Raw genomic sequence first — 20,587 nt, 5'->3', positions numbered from 1 at the left:
CCAATAAATAGCCAATAAACTTCTGGTCTTTATAAAGTACCAAAAGCTGGGTACAGTGACATACACCCATAGGCCCAGCTACCTGGGATGCTAAGGTAGGAGGATCATTTGAGCTCAAGGAATTTGGCAACATGAAGAGACTCCATCTCTAAACAAAACAGAACACACACACCCACACACCCCTATGTAAATTACCCAGTCTGGGGGTTTTTTGTTTGTTTTTTGTTTTGTTTTGAGATGAGTCTTGCTGTTGCCCAGGCCAGAGTACAGTGGCGCGATCTTGGTTCACTGCAACCTCTGCCTCCCGGGTTCAAGCAATGCTATGCCTCAGCCTTCTGAGTAGCTGGGATTACAGGCACCCACCACCACACCTGGCTAGTTTTTTTGTATTTTTAGTAGGGACAGGGTTTCACCATCTTGCCAGGCTGGTCTTGAACTCCTGACGTCATGATCCCCCTGCCTCAGCCTTCCAAAGTACTTGGATTACAGGCATTAGCCACCACACAAAATGGACTAAGACCATCCAAATGGAGATGTTAGTTAGGTAATTGACTACATAAAGAGAGTTTTGGAGGAGAATGACAGCTAGGAATATCAATTTGAGAATTAGTATATAAATGCTATTTAAAACCATGGGAACACTCCGTTTTTACAGTTAGAAGATAGAAAGATGAATAAAAACTAATGAAGAAGACTAAGAATAAAGGATCATGAGTGTAGAATAAGACCCAGAGATGTGAAGTCCCGAAAGCCAAGTGAAGAAAGCAGTTCAAGAAGGAAGGAAGATTGAATTGATAAAATGCTGCTGAAAGTTCAAATAAGGATTGATAAATACATAATTATTGGACTTGGCAACATGAAGGTAATTAGTGACCTGGAAAAAATAATCTCTTTAAATTGAGGGAATAAAACCTGAACTGAAGTGGTTTTAAGCCAGAAGAAAGAGACAACAAGTATAGGTAACTCTTGAGGAATTTTGCTGTAGAAGGGTTCAGGGACATGGGGCGGTGACTGGAATACGACAGGAAGTCATGGGAAGAATTTTCTAAGGTGTAAGAAATACTATACCAAGTTGGTATGGTGATGGGGTGATTCTCAACACTGGCTAAATAATAGAACTAACTGGGGAATTTGTTAAAGGATAGCTGCATGAGTTCAATGGCAGACTGATTAAATCAGAATCTTTGGGAATTGGACCGTGGTATCAGTATGTTTGTTTGTTTTACAGTTATTTAGATGATTCTAATATGCATCCAAAGTTGATCTGCTTTGAAGTAGATCAGTAAAATTAACTCGTTATATAAACAGTATATCCAACACAGTTGAAAATTAGGAACAATAGAAATTACACAGAATGCAGCATAGGAATATTAAAAACGGAAAATACGAAAAAAGAGATGAGACATGAAGACTAGAGTGAGATGGTCCAAGATATATCTCATGGGAGTTCTAAGGTAGGGTAGAGAAAATGGAGAGTAGCAACATTCAAAGAGATAATAGCAGAAAATTTCACATAATTTCTAAGTATGAATCTTCAAGGAAAAAAAATAGTGAATCCTGAAAGAATAACACTAAAGACAAAGATCTTACGAAAGCAGCCAAATAGATTACTGCAAAGGAATGAAAATTAGACTCAGGCCAGGCTCTGTGATTCATGCCTGTAATCTCAGTGCTTTGGGAGGCCTAAAGAGGAGGATCACTTGAGTTCAGGAGTGAGGCTGCAGTAAGCTATGATTTTACCAGTGCGCTTCAGGCCAGGTGACAGAGGGAGACTCCATCTCAAAAAGATGTGGTCTTTCTTAGTTATCCACAGAAGTGTGTCTAGTTACTCAGCTGTAAGCATTCTGAGGTCAGGGACTAAATACAACAATTAAGTACAATGTTGCAAAAACACTGACATTAAAAATAGAAGTTCCAGGCCAGGCACAATGGGTCACACCTGTAATCCCATCTGTGATCCCAGCACTTTGGGAGGCTGAGGCAGGCAGATCACTTCAGGCCAGGAGTTCGAGACCAGTCTGGCCAACATGGCGAAACCCTGTCTCCACTAAAAATACAAAAGCCAGGCGTGGTGGTGCACGTCTGTAGGCTCAGTTACTTGGGAGGCTGAGGCACAAGAATCACGTGAAACCAGGAAGCAGAGGTTGCAGTGAGCCAGGAGATTGTGACATTGCACTCCAGCCTGGGTGACAGAGCAATACTCTGTCAAAATAAAATAAAATAGCTTTGACTGTAAGTAACACACTAATGATGACTAATTCATTGGAACTAAAAATAAGATAGGACTGAAATAAAAAATAAAAATTTAATAGAAGGCATAAAAGAGCAAGAAGGGCCAGGTGCAGTGGCTCACACCTGTAATCCCAGCACTTTGGGAGGCCGAGGCAGGTGAATCACGAGGTCAGGAGTTTGAGACCAGCCTGGCCAACATGGTGAAACCCCGTCTCTGCTAAAAATACAAAAATTAGCCAGGAGTGGTGGCGGATGCCTGTAATCCCAGCTACTCGGGAGGTTGAAGCAGAGAATTGCTTGAACCCAGGAGGCGGAGGTTGCAGTGAGCCGAGATCATGCCACTGCATTCCAGCCTGGGCGACAGAATGAGACTCCATCTCAAAAAAAAAAAAAAAAAAGCAAAGAACAAGAAGGGGCTGGACATGGTAGCTCATGCTTGTAATCCTAGCACTTAGGGAGGTTGAGATGGGTGGATCACTTGAGGCCAGTTCAAGCCCAGTGTGGCCAATATGGTGAAACCCCATCTCTACAAAAAATACAAAATTAGCTGGGCATTGGTGGCATACACCTGTAATCCCAGCTACTTTAGAGGCTGAGGTAGAAGAATCACTTGAACCTGGGAGACAGAGGTTGCATTGAGCCAGGTTCACACCACTGCACCCTAGCTAGGCTGGATGACAGAGTGAGACTGTCTCAAAACAAACATAGCAATAAAGAAGCACAGAACAAGCAAGGTAAATAGAACAGAAGATGGTAGAAATAAAACTAAATATATTAGTGATCATTACAAGTGTAAATGTACTAGTCAGTTTTTTAGAAACAATTCAATGGAAAAACAAATTCAGGTAAATACTGTCAAAAACATAAAGGTGTAGAAATTGAAATTAACAGTGAAAAAAATGTTGTAGGTAAATATTAACCAGAAAGTTAATGTCACCATACTAATATAAGACAAACTTTAAGGCAAAAAGAATTATTATGGGAATGGTTTTTGGGGAGTTTTTTTGTTTGCCTTTTTTTAATAGAGATAGTGTCTTGCTCTGTCATCCAGTTGAGTACAGTGGTATAATCATGGTAAACTGCTGTCTCAAATACCTGAGCTTAAACAGTCCTTCCACCTCAGCCCCCTGAGTAGCTGAAACTGTGGACGCATGCCACCATGCCTGGTTAGTGTTTTGTTTTTTTTTTTTTTTGAGATGGAGTCTTGCTCTGTCACCCAGGCTTGAGTGCAGTGGTGCAATTGCTCACTGCAGCCTCAGCCTCCCGGGCTCAAGGAATCCTCCCACCTCACACCTCCCCCCTCCGCCGCCCCCGCCAAAGTAGCTGGAACTATAGGCGCGCACTACCATACCTGGCTAATTTTTTATATTTTGTAAACATGGGGTTTTGTCATATTTCCCAGGCTGGTCTTGAACTCCTGAGCTCATGGGATCCACCCGTCTCAGCCTCCCAAAGTGCTGGGATTACAGGTGTGAGCCACCGCCACGCCTAGCCTAATGTTTTAAATTATTTTTAGAAGACAGGCTATCACTATTTTGCATAGGCTGGAACTTTTTTTTTTTTTTTTAATTTAAGCTAATACAGGGTCTGGCTCTGTCATCCAGGCAGGAGTTCAGTGGCTTGATCAGGCTCACTGCAGCCTCAGCCTCCTGTGCTTAAGCAATCCTCATTGAATTGTCTTGGGACCCTTGTTGAAAAATCAGTTGACCATAAATATTAGGGTGTATTTCTGAGTTTTTTCCCATTGATCACATATATGTCTTTATGCCAGTACCACACTATTGTTAAATCCACTGTAGTTTTCATCTCAGACACTAGTCTTCATCTCTAGAAATTTGACTTGAGTCTTTTTGTACATCATCCATTTCTCTGCGTAACTTTTTGAACATAGGGAATGCAGTTACAGTATTAATAATCTGTTTTAAAGTCATTTTAATTCTAACAGAATTAGTTTTGGGTAAATAGATTTTTTCTGATTGATTATTCTTCTCATTATGGGTCATGTTTTCATGCATCTTTGCAAACCTGTTAATCTTTAATCAAATTCCAGACATTGTGAATTTTATGTTTTTGGGTGCTGGATTATTTTTATTCCTATAAATCTTGAGGGTTGATTTGCAATTCAGTTTTTGTTTTTGTTAAATTGTTTGGTTTTTTGCTTTTTTTTTTTTTTTTTTTTTTTTTAGTATATAATTTGTTAGGGCAGTACTTAAACTAAGCAGTACTTAGTTTAGGGCTAAAAGTTCCGTAGTACTAAGGTAGGACTTTCCTGCACACTCTACCCGATACCCCATAAATTTAGTTTTTCTAATCTGGCTATTAAGAATAGGCACTATTCCTGGCCCCGTGTGAGTGCTGGGTAGTGCTTGCTCCATTCCTTTCATATGTTTTTTTTCCCCCAGTCTTGGATAGTTTCCTCAGTTACATGTGCTGATCAGCACTCTGATCTCCTCAGTATTTGAGGGGATCATTTTACAGATCTCTGGGCTTCTGAGACTTTATCTGCAGCTTTCTCTGCTGTGATACTCTGTGCTTTGAAATCTGGCTGCCATTATCTCATTATATTCTCAGCTCCATCTCTTCAACTCAGGAGTCTCTCAGGCTTTGCCTCAATCTCCCTCCCCTCCTGCATCATGTCCTGGAAACTCCCTTAGGGCAATAAGCCAGGCCAGTTGTAGAGCTCACTTCATTGCTTCTTGTCACTCTGGAGTCACTGTCCATTGTTGCCTGATGTCCATTGTTTTCAAAACCCTTGTTTTTATGGTTTTTTTCTTTTTTTTTCTTTCTTTTTTTCTTTTTTTTGGTGGTGGTGGTTCTTTTAGGTGAGAGGGTAAATCTCTGGTCTCTTGAATCATCTTGACCAGAAGTGGAAATTGCAACATTGGTTTTAACATCAACAAATTGATCCCTAAATGCTGAGGTGGAGAATGGATAACTAATTGTATATTCCTGCTGTGGGATTCTACACAGCAATTAAAGCAAGTGAAGTAGAGCTTTATCCAGTTACTTGGACAGATTTTAAATATAAAAAAAATGAAGGCTGGGCATGGTGTCTCACACCTGTAATCCTGGTGCTTTGGGAAGCCAAAGCAGGAGGATTGTGTGAGGCCAGGAGTTCAAGACTAACCTGGGCAGCATAACAAAACCCCATCTTGACAAACAATTTTTTAAAAATTAGCCAGGTGTGGTGGTGTGCACCTGTAGTCCTAGCTGCTTGGGAGGCTGAGGTGGGAGGATTGCCTGAGCCCAGGAGGTCAAGGTTACAGTGAGACATGATCACACCACTACATTCCAGCCTGGGCAACAGAGTGAGATACTATCTCTAAAAAAAAAAAAAAAAAAAAAAAAAAAAAAATGCCAGCTGCAGTGGCAAAAATTAGCCTGGCATGGCAGCATGAGCCTGTAATCCTGGCTACTCAGGAGGCTGAGGCGGGAGGATCACTTGAACCCAGGAAGCGGAGGTTGCAGTGAGCCGACATGGTCCATTGCACTCCAGCCTGGGTGACGGCGAGACTCTGTCTCAAAAATAAATAAATAAGGCTGGGCGAGGTGGCTCACGCCTGTAATCCCAGCACTTTGGGAGGCCGAGGCAGGCGGATCACCTGAAGTCAAGAGTTTAAGACCACCCTGACCAACATGGTGAAACCCTGTCTCTACTAAAAATACAAAAAAATTAGCCAGGAGTGGTGGCGGGCACCTGTAATCCCAGCTACTCCGGAGGTCGAGGCAGGAGAATTGCTTGAACCCGGGAGGAGGAGGCTGCAGTGAGCTGAGATCGTGCCATTGCACTACAGCCTGGGCAACAGGAGTGAAATTCCATCACATACATACATACATACATACCTACAAACAAAATATGTTAAAAAGCAAAAACAATATTGGAAAGAAAAATGAAGGATAGTACAGAAGTGATAATTTCTAAAAATGTACAAAATATTCTATATATTATTAATGGCTACATGTATATGCAATAAACTTATTAAAGTATTTATGAGAATGGAAACAACATCTGAAGGAGGAGGGAGGGGAAGAAAGGGTTGAGAGTGAAGTTACACAGTGCTTCAGTTTTATCTAATGTTTTGTCTCACTAAAAATAGGAGACCACATAGATGCCTCATGACTAGTATCTAAAATACATAAAGAACTCTCAAACTCAACTGTAAAAAGGAACAGCAAAGAGCTCGGTTAGGAAATGAGCAAAAGACATGAACAGAAGTTTCATAGAAGAGAATTACAGATGGCAAATAAACATGTAAAAAGAACATCAGTAGCCATTAGGGAAATGAAAATTGAAACCACAATGAAATACTACCACACACCTATCCAGATGGCTTAAGTAAGAAATAATGACACCAGCCAGGTTCAGTGGCCCACACTTCAAGTCACTTCTCCTCTAGTGGCTGAGATAGGAGGATGGAGTGAGGCCCGGAATTTGAGGCTGCAGATTGCTAAGATGGTGCCTCTGCACAGCCACTGCACTCCAGCCTGGGTAACATAGAGACCCCATCTATTAAACAACAGTAATAAAAATGGCACCACCAAATGCTGGTGAGGGTGTGAAAAACCTGGATTTCTCGTACATTGCATCTGGGAATATATGATGGAGGAAAACAGGTTGGCAGTTTCTTATGAAACCAAACATTCACTTACCATATGACTCAGCAGTTGCACACTTGGGCATTTATCCCAGATAAATGAAAACTTTTCTACAAAAACATTCCCATGAATGTTCATAGCAGCTTTATTCCTAATAACCAAAAGCTGAAAACAACTCAGATGTCCTTCAGTGAGTAAATAAACCATGGTACATCCATACCATGGAATACTACTCAGCAATAAAAAGGAATAAACTGTTGGTACTTGCAGCCACTTGGATAAATCTCAAGGAAATTATCCTAAGTGAAAAAGGCCAATCCTAAAAGTTACATACTGTATGATTCCAACTTTATAATAATTTGAAAAGCTAACATTTTCGAAATGGAGAACAGATTAGTGACTTTTAGGAGTTAGGCATGAATGTAGCAGGAGATGGGAGGGGAGAGGTAGATGTTATTATAAAACGGTAACACGAGGGATCCTTGAGGTGATGGAATGGTGCTATTTCTTAACTGTAATAATGGATACGTGAACCTAAAAATGTGACAAAATTGTGTAGAACCAAGTATACCTACAAATGAATACTAATAAAATGGGACATCTGAAGATCTGCTTATTGTATCAATGCTGAGATCCTGGTGGTGATACAGTATTATAGTTTTGCAAGATGTTACCATTGGGGGAAACTAGATAAAGGGTATGTGGGATCTTTATCTCCATCTTTGAAATATTTTATAATAAGAATATGCAATCTCTTCAGTGTGTACAATAAAATTCTCTGTGACCATTTGAGACATCTCTTCTTGTGACTATTTGAGTCACAAGAAGAGGAATCAGAAAAAATAGTGGAAACATAAGAAATGAAAATTTTTTGCTTATTAATATTTACTTCAAAGTTTTTAGATTTTAAAAAGATAAATTAGAATTTATGAAAGTATTTTTTTTTAAGAATATATTTTTGGCCGGGCACAGTGGCTCACGCCTGTAGTCCCAGCACTTTGGGAGGCCGAGGCGGGCGGATCACCTGAAGTTGGGAGTTCGTCTGAGACCAGCCTCACCAACGTGGAGAAACTGCATCTCTACTAAAAATACAAAATTAGTTGAGCGTGATGGCGCATGCCTGTAATCCTAGCTACTCGGGAGGCTGAGGCAGGAGAATTACTTGAACCCGGGAGGCGGAGGTTGCGGTAAACCGAGATCGCGCCATTGCACTCCAGCCTGGGCAACAAGAGCAAAACTCCGCCCCAAAAAATAATAATAATTAGTATTTTCGGCAGGGCGCAGTGGCTCATGCCTGTAACCCCAGGACTTTGGGAGGCCGAGGCAGGTGGATGCCCTGAGGTCAGGAGTTTGAGACCAGCCTGACCAACATGGTGAAACCCCATCTCTACTAAAAATACAAAAAATTAGCCGGGCATTATGACGGTTGCCTGTAATCCCAGCTACTCGGGAGGCTGAGGCAGGAGAATCGCTTTAACTCGGGAGGCGGAGGTAGCAGTGAGCCAAGATCATGCCATTGCATTCCAGCCTGGGCAACAAGTGAGACTCCGTCTCAAAAAAAAAAGAAAATGTTTTCATTTCTACTTAGGAATTTTAAACCAAAACAGCTTTTTGTTTGTTTGAGACAGATTCTCGCTTTGTCACCAGGTCTAGAGTGCAATGGCATGATCTCAGCTCACTGCAACCTCCGCCTTCCAGGTTCAGGGGATTCTCCTGCCTCAGCCTCCCAAGCAGCTGGGATTATAGGCACCCGTCATCATGCCTGGCTAATTTTTTGTATTTTTAGTAGAGACACGGTCTCAACATGTTGGTCAGGCTGGTCTCATACTCCTAACCTCAAGTGATCTGCCTGCTTTGGCCTCCCAAAATGCTGGGATTACAGGTGTGAGCCACTGCACCCAGCCTTCAAAACAGTATTTTTTTTTTTTTTTTTTTTTAAATTTTGAGAGGGAGTCTCGTGCTCTCGCCCAAGCTGGAGTGCAGTGGCGCGATCTCGGCTCACTGCAAGCTCCGCCTCCTGGGTTCACGCCATTCTCCTGCCTCAGCCTCCCGAGTAGCTGGGACTACAGGCGCCCGCCACCGCACCTGGCTCATTTTTTGTATTTTTAGTAGAGGCGGGGTTTCACCGTGGTCTCGATCTCCTGACCTTGTGATCCTCCCGCCTCGGCCTCCCAAAGTGCTGGGATTACAGGCGTGAGCCACCGCGCCCGGCCAAAACAGTTTTTTAAACTTACTTTTTATGTGTTAAACACTATTGTTTTGTGAGGATTGTTGTCTCTTGTTCATTATAAATACTGATAACTTTTCAGAGGTAACATAACCATGTTAAGATCTTTTAGACTATTGCTACTTTAAACTTTTAAGTAACATTATGTAACTATAGGCTTCACTTTCGTCATTTTTGAGAATTAGAGGTTTTCCAACCTAGCTAACAATTTAGGTTTTTCTGTTCTCTGATGTGATTAAATGGAAGAACAAAGGACAAATATAAAGAGCCTTGTACGTTGCCTTATACAGAGCAGGTACTCCAGTACGTTAATTTATTTTGTTCAAATCACCTCTTCATTCCCCTGTCCTCTGTCTGCCTCTCAGGATCCTCTTAAGTCTTTGCTGCAAATCCAGGTTTTGGTTTGATGTTGTCAGAAACTTCACAAGCATGAATGTAGAGTGATTTCATTTGGCATTCTTGTTTCTTATAGGAGTCCAACAGCAAGTTTAAAGTTGGACATTTTTCTTTTTCTGCTACAGTTGTTTGACACAACTACTCTCTTCCTTAAACTTTTTTTTTTTTTTTTTGAGACAGGGTCTCGTTCTGTCACCCAGGCTGGAGTGAGGTGGCCTCATCTCAGTTCATTGCAACCTCTGCCTCCCAGGTTCAAGTGATGCTCATGCCTCAGCCACCCAAGTAGCTGGTATTACAGGCATGCACCACCACACCTGGCAATTTTTGTATTTTTAGTAGGGACAGGCTTTTGCCATGCTGGCCAGGCTGGTCTCAAACTCCCAGCCTCAAGTGATCTGCCATCCTGAGCCTCCCAAAGTGCTAGGATTACAGGCGTGAACCACTGTGCCCAGCCTCTGCCTTCTTATATACTACTTTTCATCCTCACATTTCAGTAAAGAGAAAATTCACCGAAAGGCAAAAGCTGAAGCCAGGGAATAATCCTTTTCTCTGACTGCAAATCTCAGTCACCAACTCCTATCAATTCTGTGTTCTTCCTCTGAATGTAAAAGAGAAAATATGCACATGGTGGCACACATCTGTAGTTCCAGCTACTCAGGAGGCTGAGGCATGAGAGTTGCTTGAACCCAGGGGCCCAGGCTTCAGTGAGCCATGATTGCACCACTGTACTCCAGCCTGGATGACAGAGTGAGACAAAAAGGAGAGGCAGGGCACGTCTCTTTGCAGTGAGCTGAGATTGCACCATTGCACTCCAGCCTGGGCAACAGAGCAAAAACTCCATCTCAAAACAAAAAAAAAAGGCAGAGAAAATGAGTTCATGTAAACATCCAAGTATGTATTTTTGTTATATGCACATCCTTCTATTGGAATGAAATTCTGGAAAACAGTAACTTAGTCTTTTTCTAAAAATCTTTACTCCTAATGCCTGACTTTGACATGTAGTATATGATTAATATTTGTGGGGTAGATACTTGCTTCTTAAGAAGTACTTACTACACAGTACTTGCTTCTTAAGAAGTCTGCCTCTGAGAAGGGTGTTGTACTGTGTAATAGATTGTGGAAGTGAGCTAGACCTGTGTTGTAATTCCAGATTTACTCTCTAAAGCTTTGCAATTGGGATACACCTCTTCGCACCTGTGAAGTAGAAACAATACTACCTACTTAGTAACTTGTTGAAAAGATTTAACTAAGTTTCTTCTCCAACTGGAATGGAGAAAAAAAAATTCAAGGAAGAATACATGATAAAGTGCCCAATAGCATGTTTGGCTTTAAGTGGGTGGTTAAGAAATAGTAGCTGTTACTATTAGGATCACAGAAGAAACAAAAAAAGATTGGTTAGGCATTAAAAGGCAATATACAACCTTCATTTTACAAAATTTTCTTTTTTTTGCAGAGGAATATTTATGTGATAAATTTTCAGTGAATATTATTTTTACAAATTTATAATGGAGGCGTAATTTAACTGTAGAATTTATTTTTAGTATATTTAGAAAGTTGTGCAACCATCACAACAGTCCATTTTAGAAGAACATTTACAATCACCCTAAAAAGATCATGTGTGCCCTTTCGTAATAGTTATGTTGGATTTTGTTTTTGCAATTTTATTGTGGTAAAATATATGTAATACAAAATTTACTATCTTAAACATTTGTAAGTATATAATTCAGTGGATTTAAGTACATTCACATTGTTTTGCAACCACCACCACTATCTACTTGCAGAACTTTTTCTTCATCCCGGAGACTGTTCCCATTAAACAATCACCGTCACTCCCCACCCCTACCTTAGCTGGAAACCTCTATTCTACTGTTTTTTTGTTTGTTTGTTTTGTTTTGGGTTTTGTTTGTTTGTTTTTGTTGTTGTTACTGTTTTTGAGATAAGGGCATCTTACTCTGTTGCCTAGGCTGGTCTTCAACTCCTGAGGCTCAAGCATTCCTCCCACCCCAGCCTCCCAAGTAGCTAGAATTATAGGCACTTGCCACCGTGCTCAGTCCTCTATTATACTTTCTATCTCTAGGTACCTCATATATGTGGAACCATACAATATTTATCCTTTTGTGTCTGGTTTATTTTACTCAGCATAATGTTTTCAAAGCTTGTCCATTTTACATTGGATTTTGAGGCAGGCATGGTTGTGAGTGCATAAAGTTGAGGTTTATAGATTAGTGAAGACAAGTAGCCGTGGACAGATTGGTCAGAATTCTCAAGCTACCTATTAGGAACGACTTACCTCAGACATTCGTATATCTGGGTTTTGGTTTCTCGCAGCCTCTGATGGGTCAGTTTCTTTCTTGAATCATTAGTGTATAGTAAGGGGAAATTTTTTGATTTACTTTCAGCTATTTGTATAATGACAGTTCAAGGAGCCAAGGTAATGATGGCATCCCAAACTCTAGGTCTAGGTTATTGAATTTTGTTGTTTTGTCATACTATCAATGCTCATGAATATATCTCAAAACTTAGAATACTGTAGTATATCAACTTAAATGTATATATCTTGCTGTGTGTACTTAAGAGACGGGGTCTTGCTTTGTCACCCAGGCTGGAGTAGAGTGGTGCATCATAGCTCACTGCAGCCTCAAACTCCTGGGCTCAAATGATCTTCCCACCTCAGTCACTATGCCCAGCTAATTTTTTTTTTCTTTTTTTTCTTTTTTTTCTTTTTTTTCTTTTTTTATTTTTTTAGGCCGGGTGCAGTGGCTTATGCGTGTAATCCTAGCACTTTGGGAGGCCAAGGTGGGTGGCTCACTTGAGGTCAGGAGTTCAAGACCAGCCTGACCAACATGGTGAAACCTCGTCTCTACTAAAAATACAAAAATTAGCCTAGTGTGGTGGTGAACACCTGTAATCTCAGCTACTTGGAAGGCTGAGGCATGAGAATCACTTGAACCTGGGAGGCAGAGGTTACAGTGAGCCGAGATTGTGCCACTGCACTCCAGCCTGGGTGACAGACTGAGACCTTCTCAAAAAATAATAATAACAAATTTTTTTTTAGAGTCTCCCAGGCTGGTCTCAAACTCTCAGCCTCCAGTGATCCTCTTGCCTTAGCCTCTTGAGTCACTGGGATTACATATACAAGCCACTGCCTTACTGTGTACTTTTCTAAAGTACAGACATACCTCAGAGATTTTGTATGTTCCATTCCAGACCACCACAATAAAGCAAATACTGCAATAAAGCAAGTCACACAAATTTTTTGGTTTCCCAGTGTATATAAAAGTGATGTTTAGGCCAGACGTGGTGGCTCACGCCTGTAATCTCAACATTCTGGGAGGCTGAGGCAGGAGGATTGCTTGAAGTCAGGAGTTTGAGACCAGCTTGGTCAACATGGTGAAACCTCGTCTCTACTAAAAATACAAAAATTAGCTGAGCATGGTGGTATGCGCCTGTAATCCCAGCTACTCAGGAGGCTGAGGCAGTAGAATTGCTTGAACTCAGGAGGTGGAGGTTGTAGTGAACCGACATCATGCCACTGCATTCCAGCCTGGGCAACAGAGCAAGACTCTGTCTCAAAAATAATAATAAAAAACATAAGTTATGTTTAGGCTGGGCGCGGTGGCTCACGCCTGTAATCCCAGCACTTTGGGAGGCCGAGGTGGGTGGATCACGAGGTCAAGAGATCGAGACCATCCTGGCCAACATGGTGAAACCCCGTCTCTACTAAAAATACAAAAATTAACTGGGCACGGTGGCACGCACCTGTAGTCCCAGCTGCTCGGGGCTGAGGCAGGAGAATCATTTGAACCCGGGAGGCGGAGGTTGCGGTGAGCCAAGATCGCACCACTTCACTCCAGCCTGGGTGACAGAGTGAGACTCTGTCTCAGAAAAAAAAAAAAGTTATGTTTACACTATGCTGTAGTCTATTAAGTGCAATAGGATTATGTCTAAAAAAACAATGTATACATCTTAAATAAAAAAGCCTTCTTGCTAAAAAGTGCTAACAATCATCTGAGCCTTCAGTAAGTCATTATCTTTTAGCTGGTAGAGTGTCTTGCCTTCATGTGGATGACTGCTCACCCATTAGTGTGGTGGTTGCTGAAGGTTGGGGTAACCTGACAATTTTTTATTTCTTATTTTTTTTGAGATTATAGGCGTGAGCCACCGTGCCTGCCCACCCTGGCAGTTTCTTAAAATAAGATGAAGTTTGCCCCATGGATTGGCTCTCCTTTCGTGGAAGATTTTCATGTAGCATGTGGTACTCTTTGATACCATTTTATCCACAGTAGAACTGCTTTCAACATTGGCGTCATTTCTCTCGAACCCTGCTGCTGCTTTGTCAGCTTAAGTTTATGGAATATTCTAAATCTTCTGGTGTCATTTCAACAGTGTTCACAGCATCTTACCAGGAGTAGATTCCATCTCAAGAAACCACTTTCTTTGCTCATCCATAAGAAGCAATTCCTTATCCATTCAAAATTTTTTTTGTTTGTTTGTTGGTTTTTCCTTTTTAAAGAGTCTCAGTTGTGGTCTGTCACCCAAGCTCGAGTGCAGTGGCGTGATCGTACCCCATTGTAACCTCAAACTCCTGGGCTCATGCAATCCTCTCACCTCACCCTCCTGAGTGAGGTGCATGCCACTGTGCCCAGCTAATTTTTTTTTTATTTTTTGTAGAGATGGGGTCTCACTTTGTTGTCCAGGTTGGTCTCAAACTCCTGAGCTCAAGTGATCCTCCTGTCTCAGCCTCCCGAAGTGCTGGGATTACAGGCATGAGCCACTGTGCCTTGCCCAGGCTCCCTTCTAATTGTAGTGTTCTTGCTGTTTCTACCACTTTTGCAGTCATTTCTTGCATTGAAACCTTGAACCTATCAAAGGTCATCTGTGAAAGTTATAATCACCTTCTTTCAAATTCCTGTTAATGTTGATAGTTTTAGGCCAGGCGTGGTGGCTCATGCCTGTAATCCCAGCAATTTGGGAAGCCGAGGCAGGTGAATCACCTGAGGTCGGGAGTTCGAGACCAGCCTGACCAACATGGAGAAACCCTGTTTCTACTGAAAATACAAAATTATCTGGGCCTGGGGTGGCACATGCCTGTAATCCCAGCTACTCAGGAGACTGAGGCAGGAGAATTGCTTGAACCTGGGAGGTGGAGGTTGCGGTGAGCCGAGATCGCACCATTGCACTCCAGCCTGGGCAACAAGAACAAAACTCTGTCTCAAAAAAAAAGAAAGAAAGAAAGAAAAATGTTGATAGTTTTGCTTCCTCCTGCAATGGTAAATAATTTCCAGGAAGTTTTTTAAATTTTTATTTGTATAGAGACAGGGTCTTGCTGTATTGCCCAGGCCAGTCTCAAACTCCTGGGCTCAAGTGATCTTCCCACCTGGGCCTTGAAAGCACTGGAATTACATGTGTGAGCCACCATGCCTGGCCTAAAATATATTAATATTTCTTTTTCTTTTTTTTTTTTTGAGACTGAGTTTTGCTCTTGTTGCCCAGGCTGGAGTGCAGTGGCATGATCTTGGCTCACTGCCACCTCCCCCTCCCAGGTTCAAGCGATTCTCCTGCCTCACCCTCCCAAGTAGCTGGGATTACAGGCATGTACTGCCACGCCTAACTTTGTATTTTTAGTAGAGACGGGGTTTCACCATGTTGGTCAGACTGGTCTCGAACTCCTGACCTTAGGTAATCCACCTGCCTCGGCCTCCCAAAGTGCTGGGGTTACAGGCATGAGCCACCATGCCCAGCAATATTTCTTACATGGGAAGACTTGAAAGTCAGAATTACTCCTTGATTCATGGTCTATAGAATGGATGTGTTAGCCACATGAAAACAACATTAATCTCCTTGTTCATCTCCATCAGAGCTCTTGGTGACTGGGTGCATTGTCAATGAGCAGTAATATTTTGAAAGGGATCTTTTTTCTGAGCAGTAGATCTCAGCCATGAGCTTAAAATATTCAGTAAACCATACTGTAAACAGATGTGCTGTCATCCAGACGTCATTGTTCCATTGAGAGAGTACAGGCAGAATAGATTTAGCCTAATTCTTACCTTTTTTCTAAAAGATGGAGTCTTGCTGTGTTGTCCAGGCTGGAGTGCAGTGGCTATTCACAGGTGCAGTCATAGTGTTCTACAGCCTCAAAATCCTGAGCTCAGGCAACCTTGCTGCCTCAGCCTACCACATAGCTGAGACTACTGGCGTGCACTACTATGCCCAGTTTATTTAACGTAGTTCTTAAGTGCCCTAGAATTGTTGGAATAGTAAATGATCACTGACTTCAATTTAAAGTCACCAGCCATATTAGCCTCTAACAAGAGAGTCAGCCTGTCTTTTGAAGCTTTGGAGCCTGGTATTGACATCTCTCTATGAAAGTCTTCCAGTAGAAGGCTATTTTGTCTACATTGAAAATGTACTGTTCACATGGACTTATAGATGAAAACAGTAGATACTGAGTACTCCAAAAAGGGGAGGAATAGAGTGGGGGATAAGGGTTGAAAAACTACCCATTGGGTACTATGTTAGCTATTTGGGTGATGGGTTCAGTAAAAGCCCAAACCCCAGCATTATGCAATATATCCATTTAATAAACCTACACATGTATCCCTTAAATCTAGAATAAAAATTAGAAAATTTTAAAAAGGGAAAATAATGTACTGTTAATGTGTCACCTTTGTGGGTTATCTCAGCTAGATCTTATGGATAACTTGCGTTAGCTTCTACATCAGGACTTGGCTACTGCTGTACCTTGTACTTTTGTGTTATGGCATGACTTCTTAAACCTCATGAACCAGCCTTTGCTAGTTTCCAACTTTTCTTCTGCAGCTTCCTCACCTCTCCCAGCCTTCACAGAATTGAAGAGAGTTAGGGCCTGACTCTGAATTAGGCTTTGGCTTAAAGGAATGTTGTGGCTGGTTTGATCTTGCCAGTACACTAAAACTTTCTCCATATTGCCAGTAAAGCCTTTGCACTTTGCCATTATTTGTGTGTTCACTGGAGTAGCACTTTTAATAATTCCTTCAGGAACTTTTTCTTTGCATTCACAACTTGGCTAACCTTTTTTTTTTTTTGAGACGGAGTCTCGCCCTGTCGCCTAGCCTGGAGTGCAATGGCGCGATCTTGGCTCACTGCAACCTCCGCCTCCTGGGTTCAAGTGATTGTCCTGCATGATCCTCCTGAGTATCTGGGATTACAGGCGCATGCCACCACGCTTGGCTAATTTTTTGTATCTTTAGTAGAGACGGCGTTTCACCATGTTGGACAGGCTGGTCTCGAACTCCTGACCTTGTGATCTGCCCACCTCAGCCTCCCAGACTGCTGGGATTACAGGCGTGAGCCACCACACCCGGCCACAATTGGCTAACTGTTACATGCAAGAGGGCTAGGTTTTAGCCCATCTTGGTTTTCAACAAGCCTTCCTCGCTGAGCTTAATCATTTCTAGCTTTTGATTTAAAGTGAGAAACGTGTGACTCTTCCTTTCAGTTGAACACTTAGAGACCCTTGTAGGGTTAATAATTGGTCTAACTTCAATATTGTTGTGTCTCATAGTAAAGAAGCTGGAGAAAGAGAGAGATGGGAGAACAGCCAGTCTGTGGAACAGTCAGAGCACACACAACATTTATTAAGTTTGCCATCTTCTGAGTACAGTTAATGGTGCCACAAAACAATTAAAATAGTAATATTAAAGATAACTGATCATTACCAAAATGTGACACAGAGACAGAGTGAGAACATGCTGTTAGAAAAATGATACCATTAGGGTTGCTCAATACAGGGTTACCGCAAACATTTGTTTTTTGTTGTTGTTGTTTGTTGTTGTTTGAGACAGAGTCTTGCTTTTGTCGCCCAGGTTGGAGTGCAGTGGCGCGATCTTGGCTCACTGAAATCTCTGCCTCCTGGGTTCAAGCGATCCTCCTGCCTCAGCCTCCCAAATAGCTGGGATTACAGGCGTGTGCCACAACACCCGACTAATTTTTGTATTTTTAGTAGAGACAGGGTTTCACCATGTTGGCCAGGCTGGTCTCGAACTCCTAACCTCAAGTGATCCGCCTGCCTTGGCTTCCCAAAGCACTGGGATTACAGGTGTGAACCACTGTGCTTGGCCTTGTCTTCCTTTAACACAGTATCTGCAAAGCACAATAAAGTGAAATGCAATAAAATGAGGCATGGCTATACTTTTTGCATCTAGGTGTACAATCAGTTGAGTGGCAGACTTTTCCTACCCTCCCCAACTTACCATAGTATGCCCAGTTACTACTCTCAGTTATATAGTGCTGATTGAAGTACTGAAGACATTTAACTATAGAGTTAGGGGGGTGTTCTGTAGCACTCCACTTTCTAGTCCCTCCATCTGAAGATTTTTTTTTTTTTTTTTTTTTTTGAGACAGAGTCTCGCTCTGTCGCCCAGGCTGGAGTGCAGTGGCCGGATCTCAGCCCACTGCAAGCTCCGCCTCCTGGGTTTACGCCATTCTCCTGCCTCAGCCTCCCGAGTAGCTGGGACTACAGGCGCCCGCCACCTTGCCCAGCTAGTTTTTTGTATTTTTTAGTAGAGACGGGGTTTCACTGTGTTAGCCAGGATGGTCTCAATCTCCTGACCTCATGATCTGCCCGTCTCGGCCTCCCAAAGTGCTGGGATTACAGGCGTGAGCCACCGCGCCCGGCCTCCATCTGAAGATATTTTTCAGAGGTAAATTGGGAGGTGAAGTGTGATAAAAATGTTCTAAAGTTGATTATAATGATAGTTGCACAGCTTTGAATATGCTAAATATGGAATTGTATACTTTACATAGGTAAATTGCATGATATGTGAATTATATCTCAGTAAAGCTCTTCTTATTTTATTTTATTTTACTTTAAGTTCTGGGATACACGCACAGAAACTGAAGGTTTATTACATAGGTATACATGTGCCATGGTGGTTTGCAGCAGCTGTCAACCTGTCATCTAGGTTTTAAGCCCCACATGCATTGGTATTTGTCCTAATGCTCTCCCTCCTTTTGCCTCCCACTTCCCGACAGACCCAGGTGTGTGATGTTCCCCTCCCTGTGTCCATGTGTTCTCATTGTTCAACTCCCACTTACGAGTGAAAACATGCAGTGTTTGGTTTTCTCTTCCTTTGTTAGTTTACTGAGATTGATGGCTTCCAGCTTCATCCACTTCCCTGCAAAGGACATGAACTCATTCTTTTTTATGGCTGCTAAAGCTGTTCTTTAAAAAGAGAAAGAATTAAAAAACATTACCCCAAAATTCAGAAGTTTGGGTTCTGACTTTTCTCTTGTCTCTAAAAGGTGTGTTTCTGCCTATAATCCCCAGCACTTTGAGAGACTGAGGCAGGAGGATCATTTGAACCCAGGAGTTCCAGACCAGCCTGGGCAACATAGTGAGACTTTGTCCTACAAAAAACTGAAAAGTTAGCCCAGTGTGGTGGCATGCGTCTCTAGCTACTCAGGAGGCTGAGGCGTGGAGGATTGTTTGAGCCCTAGACTTTGAAGCTGCAGTAGGCTATAATTGTGCCACTTGCACCCTAGCCTGGGTGATAGAGTGAGACCCTATCTCTCAAAAATAAAAATAAAAACAGGCCGGGCATGGTGGCTAATGCCTGAAATCCCAGCACTTTAGGAGGCCGAGGCGGGCAGATCGCAAGGTCAAGAGACTGCGACGATCCTGGCCAACATGGTGAAACCCCGTCTCTACTAAAATAAAAAAATTAGGTGGACGTGGTGGCACACACCCATAGTCCCAGCTACTTGGGAGGCTGAGGCGGGAGAATCACTTGAACCTGGGAGACAGAGGTTGCAGTGAGCTGAGATCTCACCACTCCACTCCAGCCTGGTGACAGAACAAGATTCCATCTCAAATAAATAAATAATAAAAGGTGTGTGTTTCATTTTTTGGTTTTGTTTTGTTTTTGTTTTGAGACAGTTTCACTCTGTCACACCCAGGCTGGAATGCAGTGGTGAAATCTTTGCACACTGCAACCTCCACCTTGCAGGTTCAAGTGATTCTCATGCCTCAGCCTCTCAGGTAGCTGGGACTACATGAAAGCGCCGCCATGCCTAATTTTGGTATTTTTAGTAGAGACAGGGTTTCACCATGCTGGCGAGATTGGTCTCGAATTCCTGACCTCAAGTGATCTACCCTACCTCAGCCTCCCAAAGTGCTGGGATTACAAGCGTGAGCCACTGCACCCAGCCCCTGTTTCTTTTTTTTTTTTTAATTGCAACTGGAAAATAATCTTTTTTATTTTATTCCTCCCTCCCTCCCTCCCTTCCTTCCTTCCTTCCTCTCTTCCTTCCTCCCTTCTTTCCTTCCCTCTCTCCCTCTGTTGCCCAGGCTGGAGTGCAGTGGCGAGATCTCAGCTCACTGCAACCTCCACCTGCTGGGTTCAATCAATTATCTGCCTCAGCTTCCCAAGTAGCAGGGATTACAGGCGCCCGCCACCCAGCCCGGCTAAGTTTTTGTATTTTTAGTAGAAATGGGGTTTCACCATCTTGGCCAGGCTGGTCTTGAACTCCTGACCTTGTGATCCACCCGCGTCAGCCCAGTGCTGGGATTATAGGTGTGAGCTGCTGTGCCCAGCCCTGGAATAGAAGAAAATTTTAAGCACTCCATTTTTACAAATGAAATTGAAACTTGGGAGGGTAAAGTAACTTACTAAATATTTGACCTGATTAACATAAGTAGCAATTTTGACCTGTGTTTCTTTGACTTAAAAGATTTTCTTACTATTTTATCTTTACTGTTTCCTACCAGGACAACAACCCTGGATTTGAAAGTGTTGGAGAAAATCTAAATCTGAATTTGCATTTGAATTTTTTGTTGTTTGTTTCTTAAGACAGAGCCTCACTGTATCACCCCAGCTGGAGTTCAGTGGGGCGATCAGGCTCACGGCAGCCTCAACCTCCTGGTCTCAAGCAGTCCTCCCACCTTACCCTCCCAAGTAGCTGGGACTACAGGCATGTGCCACCATGCCTGACAGATTTTTAATTTTTTTGTAGAGATGGGGTCTCACGATTTTTCTCAGGCTGGTCTTGAACTCCTGGGCTCAAGCAGTCTTCCCACGTCAGCCTCTGGAGGAGCTGGGAATATAAGTTGAGCCACCATGCCCGGCCTACATTTAGATTTTGTTAGTGTAAAAAAAA

The 20,587-nt window shown here is 42.4% G+C and overlaps 1 protein-coding gene across 1 annotated transcript in view; it reads left to right on the top strand.

Annotated features, from left to right (window-relative positions):
• The window catches only part of GATAD2B (GATA zinc finger domain containing 2B), a 120,664-nt gene that overhangs the window by 75,595 nt on the left and 24,482 nt on the right, over positions 1-20,587 (top strand). The window lies entirely within an intron of this gene.

Source organism: Theropithecus gelada, chromosome 1, assembly GCF_003255815.1.
Source record: "Theropithecus gelada isolate Dixy chromosome 1, Tgel_1.0, whole genome shotgun sequence".
In the NCBI taxonomy this organism is placed as follows: domain Eukaryota; kingdom Metazoa; phylum Chordata; class Mammalia; order Primates; family Cercopithecidae; genus Theropithecus; species Theropithecus gelada.
Note: the sequence above shows the minus strand (reverse complement) of the source record. Positions and strands in the feature narration are given on the sequence as shown.